We start from the raw sequence: 10,347 nt of genomic DNA on the forward strand, positions 1-10,347 counted from the left end.
AGAGGAAGCAGAAACAATAATATTAGCTAAAAAATTGTAAAAATTGCTTAAAGTTTTGCAAAGAATTTTGCATATCTTATTGCATATTATTTTCATAACAATGCTATGAACTAGGTATCATTATTATCCCCATTACAGATAAGGAGAAAGTACAGCTTCAAGAGGTTAAATGATTTACCTATGTTTCTATAACTAATAAGTGTCTGAGACAAGATTTGAATTTGAGTCTTCCTTACTCCAAATACAGTGCTTTATTCAGTATTCCATTCCTAACTGACATGTAATAGAAAATGAAATTATAGTATCAGTTTAGGACAGCAAAGAGAAAGCCTTACCCCAAAAGTAGACACTGTAAAACAGAATGGAGAAACAGAAATCAATAATTCAATGATCTAACAAGAAGTATTATAACAAGGTCAAAAGACTGAAAAATTATATTACATGAAGTGTCTACTATCACTAGCAACTGCCCTAAAAAAAAACAGGACAAAGAGAAACAATTGGAGAACAATTGGAGCCCCCGAAAACCATGACTACACAAAAAACCTGGATATCATGTCAGGAAATCTTATAGGAAAACCACCTAGAGCAATTAGAACCAGAAGGCAGAGTGAAAATACAGCTAGATTGCAGTTAGTATAGAGAATAAACCATATGAAACAGTCACATGTATTTTAATTTCCACTCTTCTTTTTTTATCTTTTTTATTTTAGACAAATACTAAAACAAAGAAAAAGGAACATATTATAAACTTAAATATTAAAGCTTAAATATAAAATGAGAAAAAAACATCATGTGTACAATAGAACATAAGAAAGGATTCAAAATATATAACAATACATTTCCACTTCAAGAAAGTCTATATGATAAATACAACACGTTATATTGAGAGTTGTCCCTCTTTTATTTGCGTCCTTGTAAGTTTTCTTTTGTTTTCTGATGTACACTTTTTACTTTATTCTTTTTCCCCCTTCTTTCCCCAGCCTCACCCTGCTGAAGGCTACAATTAAGCATAGATATATTTATACAGATATATATGTATATACATACATATATATATATATAAACATATATTTTTCCTAATAGATTCAACTGCTAATCTTTTTTATGTTGGTGCATATCTTGTTTCCCATCCCTCTTGACTCCTCCACTTTACTTCTACCCACTATCTTGCCCTCCTATTACTTAACAAACTGCCCCTCCAAAGATCCCCCCTTACCCTCCAATTCCCATTAATCTAAATCTGCATCCCCCTTTAACCTGTTCCCTCACTCTCTCCTCTAAAGATCCCTCCCTTCTCCTCTCCCTTCTCCCTATCCCCTTAGTATTTTATTTCTTTCTAAATTTATTTATATATCTATATATAATATAAATATATTTTATTTACATGTAAATATATTTATACTCTAGATGTATATGTATTTGTTCCCTCTTGAATCCATTCTTGATGAAAGCAGGTTTCCATAACTAACAGCCTTCCCCCCTTCCTCCCCTCCCCCATCTAATTCCTCTGTATTGGGTTCTTCTTTTCACACTTCATTTGTATAAGATAATTATTCATTTTAGCAGTTACTGAACATGTTTTACTTTTTGAAGTCATATCATACTCAGGTCTACCTCAGTCTGTCTTATGAACTATTTACTACCAATTACTAATAACAATCTTAGACATAGGTTTTACATTTTACATACATAAAAGGTAAACAGTCTGTCCATTATTGAGTTGTTTTAATTGGTTTTTGTCACATACCTTATGTTTCTCTTGCCTCTTGTATGTCTAATTTTCTGTTAAATTCAGGGTTTTTTGTTTTGCTTTGGTTTGGTTTTTAAACAAAGTCCTGAAATTCTGACAATTCATTAAATGCCTATTTTTTTTTCCCATTCAGACTTATGCTTAGCTTTGCTGGATATGATATTTTCAGCCAGAAGCCCAGTTCTTTGGCTCTTTGATATAATTCCAAATCCTGTGGTCTTTTATTGTTGCCACTACTAGGTTTTATGTGATTCTAACTGTGGCACTGTCATATGCAAATTGTTTTTTTCTTGTTGCTCTTAATATTTTATCCTTGAGCTGGGGGTTTCAGAATTTGACTATAATATTCTTGTGGGTTTTCTTCATAGGATTTCTTTCAGGTGGTGAGTGGTGGATTTTTTCTATTTCTACTTTCCCCTCTTGTTCTAATACTTCAAGATAATTTTCTTTAATTATTTCTTGTACTATTATATCAAGATTCTTTTTCTGATCATAGCTTTTAGGTAGTCTGATTGATCAGTTGTGTTTCTTATGAGATGTTTCACATTCTTTTCTATTTTTTCATTCTTTATATTTTGTTTTATTATTTCTTGATGTCTTATAACTTAGCTGACTTCCCTTTCCCAATTCTGATTTTCAAGGAGTTATTTTCTTCCTTAAGATTCTGGATCTCATTTTCGAAATAGTTGACTTTCTTTTCATAATTTTTTTGTTTTTCTTGTATTGTTCTTCTCTTAAAATTTTTTTTCCCTCAATCTCTCTCATTTGACTTTTAACATCTTTTTTTAAATTATCCAATAGGGGTGGCTAGGTGGTGCAGTGAATAGAGGACCGGCCCTGGAATCAGGAGGACTTGAGTTCAAATCTGACCTCAGACACTTGACACACTTACTAGCTGTGTGACCTTGGGCAAGTCACTTAACCCCAACTGCTTTCCAAAAAGCAAAAACAAAACAAAATTTAAATTCTTCAATAAATTCTTTTTGGGCAGGTGATCATTTGACATTTCTCTTTGGGGTAGAAGAGAGTTTCTCCAATTCAGTATCCTCCTCTGAAGATAAACCTCTGTCTTCTCTATTCCCATAGTAACTCTCTATGGCTTGATTATTTCTCCTTTACCTGTGCATTTTTTTTTATAATAGCTTAGTTTTTGTAATCACCTCTATTTATGGGGTATGGGGTGATGGTGCTTCTGGCCTCAGATCCTCCTTCAGTTCTCCCCTCTGGCCTTGAACCCAAACTAAGACCTCTAGCTTCCTATAAGTGCCCACAGCCAGTGTCATCCCCATCCCACTGCTTCTGTACTCACCAGACGTTTTCTGGTTCCTTCTAGCCCCAGTTGTCTCTGCAGCACAGCTGGGACTGGTGTTCCATGTCAGCAGAGATTCCTTCGACCTTCTCAGATTCAGAGGCCCAACTCCTCTCACTATCCCAGGGACAAAAATTCCTGTCACTGGGGTGAGGCAGCCTTCAAACCCAGCTAACCCAGGGCTTGCTGCTTGTTGTTTAAGAAGTCCCTAGTCTGGAAGTGTTACTCTTCCCAGGGATGAAACCAGTCTTGGGATTTTTCTCCAGATCTTCTCCTATTGTCACCAGAGGACCACTCTTCTGCCCCTATTCTTATTTATTTTCACTATTCTATGTCCCTGAGGTGCTATTTTATCTCTTTTGTGGAGGAAAATCCTGAGAGTTTGGAATTTTCTGACCTATACTGCCATCTTCTCAGAATAATCGCTCTGAATTTCCACTCTTCAAAGTTGTCATTATGCAAAATATTCTAATTAGTTCCAGCCCAATGGAAATATGCATTGCCAATTTGATCATCTGACCATTTCAGAGGATTCATTTCTTGTAATCATCAGGAGCAAGCTGAAGAAAGAATTTATAGTGCAGCACCTGAAAACCCCTCCCTCCCCCAATTTGATATATCCAGAAATGTTGTAGCCAAAATCCAGAGCTTCCAAGTCAAAGGAAAAATATTGCAAGTAGTCTGGAAGAAAATCAAATGCCAAAGAACAATAAGGATCATTCAAGATCACCACAGTTACTATGAAGGAAAGAAAATCTTAGAATATGAAATTCCAAAAACGAAGAGAAAAAAATCTCACAGACAAAAATAACTTATTCTGAAAAAAGTGATTTTAATCCTGGGGGAGGAGGGAAAGGATAGGGGAATGGGGGAGGAGGGTAATAGATATTTAGTAGAATAAATGACTTCCAAGAATTATTGTTGAGAAAATTAAACCTGGATAAAATCTTTGAAATTAAAATATGAGAGGTAAGAGAAACCCAAAAAAGGTTAATACATATCAGCAACTTGAAAAATCTAAAAGATGATCAAATGCTTATATCCTCAGAGGGAGATAAGGGACCATTCAAATGTCTTCCAAAGTGAAAGGGGGAATAAAGACAGAGAAATACAGTTGTCATTTTGTTCTATGCTATTAAAAAATATAGTTGTAGTTTTGTTCTATGCCATTAGTTTTAAGAGAAAAAGAAAAAGTAATAAAGAGAAGAAATGAGAAAGAAGAAGAAGGAACTATACATTATTTCTTATAATTGGGGCATGCTGGAAGAAGAGCATAGAAACATAGAACTGGGGTGGAGGAAGTGAATATCTCACCAGCCTCACTCTTACTAAGTTGGACAAAGGAAGATTGAATAGACATATACACAAAGAATTTAGTGTATAAATACATTAAACAGAGAAATAGATAAGGACAAGGATCAGAAAACCAAATTACTTAAAAAGTCAAAAGTACAAAAGGGAAATTCATAAGAGATGATGAAGAAATAAAGAAAATCACTAGAAACTTTTACCCTCATCTAGCCTAGTCCCAGACCCATCATGGTGAATTCCAGCCATTATCCTTCCATATTGGCTAGATATACCTTCTATTTCAGACCCAACACTCCATCTCCAATCCTGAGACATGAAGCTCCTTATTAGTGACAGTTTACCATATCCAGACACCTCCTGATGCACTTCAATATATTCTAGCTGTCTACCTAATCCCTGCCACTCCCTCAATACTTTTTTAAAAAACATTTCATCTCTTCTTAATTGGCTCAAATAACACTTTCCAGAAAATAATAAGGTAAATGGTTTGGATTTCAGATATTTAATATATCATCTAGTTTTTGCCCAATTATACATATTGAACTACATCATGTTAAAGCAAACATATATAAATAAATTAGTCTTATTTATACATTCAATTAAACTTCACAGTAAATATTTCTCTCTGCCTAGGGAAAGTCTATCCATCCTTCAAGGTTCAGTTTAAGCTTACTCTGTTCTATGAAGTCTTCTCTGAAGACTCTAGTCTATGCTAGTATACCTCAAAATTTTCACCTGCTACTTTTCTTAAGCATTGTGTCCTCTGGCTTACTAGTAAACACTGACATGTAGGTGGAGGTTCATCAACACATAGGTAGGGGCTTGTCTGGAAAAACTCATATGAGAGTTATGAGGGTAGTCAGGTACCTACATCTTAATTCTTAGGGACTATTACAACCTCTATATCCCCCACAACACCTAGCATAGGGCTTTTCACATAACTGGTATTCAATAAATATTGAATTAAAGAATAAAGTAATGACTTGGGCATGGAGGGTGGGGTAAGGAAGGTGGTTTATATGAATTTTGAATGTATCATGGGGGAAAATTAACTATAAAAAAATAATTATTTGTTCTAGATTTAGAGCTGGAAGGGACATGAGAGGTCATATAGTTTAACCCCTATACTATTTTATGTGTACTATCTCTTAACCCCTGTACTATTGGATGTGTACTATCTCAAAACACAAAAAATTTTGTTTCATAGGTTAAAAGATAATCCCATATTTTAAAAGAATGATCTATTCTCTGAATATTACTATAGAAATAGAAATAAAAGTGGAATATGTTATTTGTGCTCAGATATTTGAAGATTTTTTATCTGGAAGAGATTACATTTATACTAAAATTCTGCACCATTATAAAGAGCATAACTAGGACCAATGAGTGGTATTTATAGAGAGCCATATATCCACTGAACACAAGGAAAAACTTTCTAACATTTAAGATTATCTCCAAATGTAATGTATGACTCTATAAGGAGATGAGTTCCCTGTCACTGGAGTTGTCTTATCAGAGGCTGAATGACCACTTTTCCATGATGTTGTTGAGAAGAGTGTTGCATGAGGAAGGGGAGTAAACTAGAATACTTTTTAGGTCCATTTCAACTATAGGTTTCTATGTTATAGTTCTCTCTTTTTTTTTAAGTAAGTAAAAGCCACAGAACTTGGACATTTGGTAAGGAGAAGCAATATAATTTGCAATTGGTATTTTATTAGTGTTAATTATTTTAAAAATAATAATTAGTAATTGAATAATTACATATATAATCAGTATATTATTCCATATACCATTAGCAAATAAATTGCCATATAGCTAATTAGCAGAGTTGAAAATTAGTTAAAGCACAGTTATATGTATAATTATATGTATATAAATACTAAATGCAATACTATGTTTATATAATTAGTAAAACATAATTATAACAAGCTCTTCTTTCAGTTTTGATTTCTAAAATAAAATAAGTCATCTGATGGATAAACAAACTGAATAGCTTATCCTTCAGATTTGCTTAAATTTACCATATGATGTCATCAGACAATTCATAAGTATTTTTGAGTACCTATTACTATGTCATTTTCTATATTTTTATGTAGTGAATAGAGCCCTGGCCCTGGAGTCAGGCAGACCTGAGTTCTAATCCAACCTCAGACACTTAACACTTACTATCTGTGTGACCTTAGCCAAGTCATTTAACCCCAATTGCCCTACCTGCTCCCCTCCAAAAAGCAAAAAATATATATATTTCTAGCAAAAAAAATATATGTGTATTTCTAGGGATCTACTAGGAATATGGAGGGATAGAATGGAAATATAAAGCCATGGCCACAAAGTAATATATTTGGGTAAATCACATACATATATTATTTAGTATTGTATCAAAACTGGAGAACAAGATATAAAAGTGCATATTTGTAAAAACAAAACTTACCAATAAAAATAAGATACATTTTTTTCTTTTTAACAAAGAAAGAAAATTGTTCATTAAAGACAAGTTCAGTTAAACTTTGGAGAAAGAAGGGTTGATGCCCCAGAAACTTAGGAATGATGACCAAAAAAGAGGAAATAGAGAAAAAATGAAGAAAGGGAAGGACTTTTTTTTTTTAATCCCTTAGACCTAGAGCAGAGAAGTTGGATGATGCAGTGGAGAGAGTCTTCTGCCTGGAGTCAGGAAGACCTGAGTCTAAATCTACCCTCAGGCATTTACTAGCTATGTGACCCTGTGCAAGTCATTTAACCTTTCTTTGTCTCAGTTTCCTCATCTGTAAAATGGAGATCATTATAGCACCTAATTTGCAGGGTGGTTGTGAGGCTTAAATGAATTGCAAAGTTCATAGCACATAAAAAATGCTAGTTTTCCTTCCTTCCCTACTGCCTCAAGTTTGATAATTATAATTGTCCAGCATTCATTTTTTTCTCTATTTATATTGTTGTAGTTATTGAGTATATTGCTTGCATAGTTTTGCTTCCTTTAAGCCAGTTCATATAAGTCTTCCTTCTATGAATTTTTCATAGTCATTGTTTTGTAACAGGTTGAAGTAATAATATTCCATTATTTTCATATATCATAATTTGTTTAGTGATTCCCCAATCAGTATCTGCTTGGTTTCCAATTCTTTGCTACCACAAAAAAGTGTTGCTATAAATACTTTGGTGTATATAGGACCTTTCTATTTACTTTGATTTCCTTAGGATATATACCTAGCAAAGTAAAATCTGGATCAAATCATATAAATGCTTTAGGTACATAATTCCAAATTGCCTTCCACCGATGTTTGGATGAATTTCAACTGCATAAATAGTGTATCAGTGATCCTGCTTTCCCACAGCTCCTCCAGAACTGTTTCCATCTTACATCTTTGTTGATTTGCTGAATGTGAGATGTTTTGATTTGCATTTATCTCATTAATAATAGTCTGGAGCGATCTTCATACAGCTACTAATAATCTCCAATTCTTCTGAGAACTCTTTGTTTATATCCTTTGACCACACAGGAAAATGTCATTTTCTTATGTATTTATGTTAGTTCCTAATATACTACAGATAAAAGAGCCTTAATCATACATATTTGAGGCAATTATTTTTTTTCCTAGTCAATCATTTCTCTTTTGATTTTCTTTGTAGAATCAGGTGGTGTCAACATGGGCTAGCTTTGAAAAAAGGGAGGGGACAAATTAAACAGGGAGAAAAAGAAGGAAAAAACCACATGGATTATGGTTTCAAGAGCCAGTCTTCTTCCTACCTAGTATCATTTTATTATACACTTTGTGATCAAAGTCAAGGAAGTACCAGAGCGTATGAAGATATAATAGGTTTCCATTAGTGACTTCCTTATCATTAATTTAGTTTAGCTGATTGAACCATATAGCTAATAAGATGAGTGCCTTGTATTTGATCCCAATATAAGCCAGTTAGCTTCCATGGCCATGGCTATAATATCCCTGAACATAGTTAGCCTTTTCATGAATGCACACTAGGGATATCAAGTAAGAAAATGTGATTAGATCAGCACAGATTCATTCTTACTAGACAATAATAAAAATAAGTGTATGCCAACCCTTACATAATGAAGATGATGTAATCCTGATAGTTTGTTACTGGCAAAATCACCATATCCAAAATAAAGCTTTTCATCTTTTATGCTGAGAGGCAATGTGGTAACATAATAACAATGATGACCATGTTGTAGTTGTTGTGGTTGTTGTTCCTTCACTTGCAAAGAGGACCAGTGACGTCACAAGGGTTGATGTCTTGACTCATGTGTGAATTGGATTTAAGTAAGGCAGAGTTGCACAAAGTCACCAGCCTCACTGTCTTTCCAGAGTCATCGAATTTCAATGGTAAAACAAAAGTCAAGATGATTATTGGTGATGGCCCAGATGTAGTGTATGACCTTGGCATCTCCCATGTCTGACAAAGCTCTAAGTGCTCCACAGCACCTGCTTCAGCTGCCTTCATGGCCACTGGAACAAATTAATCTCATCTGCCCATTTTATCATTGGAAATCTTCACATGCTTGGGGTAGACATTCCCCTAACTCACTGAAGGTTTTGAGGTCTATTGGTTACCCTCAACCTGGTTTAGCCCACCTGCCAAGCATGCTACATTTTCTTGGAACCACACCAAGGAGCTGAATGCCATGTAGACACCAAAGGTGGATAAGCAGACCTAGAAAGGTTTTAGCAAGCCCTCATACCAGAGGTGCTAATCCTTCTTGAACATCAATGGTAATAATAGCTAACATTTATATTAGTCCTATAAGGTTTGCAAAGTGCTTTACATGTCATCTCATTTGAGAGTAATAAAAAAGAGTCCTAGACTTAAGAATATCTGGGTTTAAATCTTGCTTCTGATACTCTTTTGATCATGGACAAGTCATTTAATCAGTCAGGTAATTAGTTAATAAAAATTTATTAAGTACCTACTATGTGCTAGGGACTGTGTTAAGCTCTGAGGATACAAAAAGAGGCAAGAGACAGTGCCTGCCTTAAGGAATTCACAGTCTAAGGAATTGCAACCAGAAAACATGTAAAATGCTTTGCAAAAGTTATAATGCTGGTTGTATTATAATAATAATACATAACAGTAATGTAATAATAATAACTATTAGTTATGATTATTTTCCCTTAAACTTGTGTCTTTTTCTGACTTTACTTTTTATATCTGTGGTACCACAGTGTGGTTTCAGTGTTCAAGATCTTGAAATTATATGTGACCCCTTCCTCTCCCGTGACCTCGTGTCTGGAATGGTGGTGGCAACTCATCTAGAAAACATTGTTTATTTTGTTAACAGAAACCACCTTCAGGAAAAGAAGTCCTTTCGGTTTCATGACTCCATTGTGTGATTGACTAGCACTCTCTAGGTTGAACCAGATATAATAACAAGACACAAATTCATACCAAATCATTAGTAACATTATGATTACTGACTTTCAGTCTATTATCCTTTTAAGCAGAAGAAGAGGCAACTTGATGGTACAGTGAATAGAGAAGCAGACCTGAAATCATGAAAATTTGAGTTCAAATCTGGCCATAGGCATTTATTATCTGTAAGGTCATGTCTGGATTCTTTATTTTACAAATGGAAACCTCATCTGTAAAATGAAGTATCTGCATAATAATAGCACCAACCTCCCAGGGATGTTGTGGAGATAAAATGAGATATTTGTAAAGTGTTTTCCAAACCTCAAAGTACCATATAGATGTCAGCTATTATTATCAGTCCAAATCAAACTAAAAACTAATCAACTTCTTTAGATACTCCCTAAAAGAGACCATTAGGAAGCATGGTCAAAAACTAATGACACCTTCCCATGTGACCTTCCCAAAACTATTCATCTGTTTCCTCCTTAAAATATCTGCTAGTAAAGACCATTGCAGGGACTAGGGCAAAAGGCAGAGAAAGAAATGTGAGTGGACCTAGATGAGACCTACAGGCTGCAAGGAAAAGACTTTATTTAAATTTAGCATGTGT

The 10,347-nt window shown here is 34.3% G+C and overlaps 1 long non-coding RNA gene across 1 annotated transcript in view; it reads right to left on the minus strand.

Moving 5' to 3' along the window:
* Nucleotides 1-3,604, minus strand: part of LOC138143234 (uncharacterized) — a 28,715-nt gene extending 25,111 nt beyond the window's left edge. The window contains exon 1 of the long non-coding RNA XR_011163643.1: nucleotides 3,063-3,604. This is a non-coding gene — a long non-coding RNA (uncharacterized lncRNA). The remainder of the gene's footprint in view (nucleotides 1-3,062) is intronic.
* Between the last annotated feature and the right edge of the window lie 6,743 nt (nucleotides 3,605-10,347).

The sequence above is a fragment of the Petaurus breviceps genome, unplaced genomic scaffold (genome assembly GCF_028583685.1).
Source record: "Petaurus breviceps papuanus isolate PSGF00001 unplaced genomic scaffold, PetGlider_PUasm1.0 90633, whole genome shotgun sequence".
NCBI classification, from domain to species: domain Eukaryota; kingdom Metazoa; phylum Chordata; class Mammalia; order Diprotodontia; family Petauridae; genus Petaurus; species Petaurus breviceps.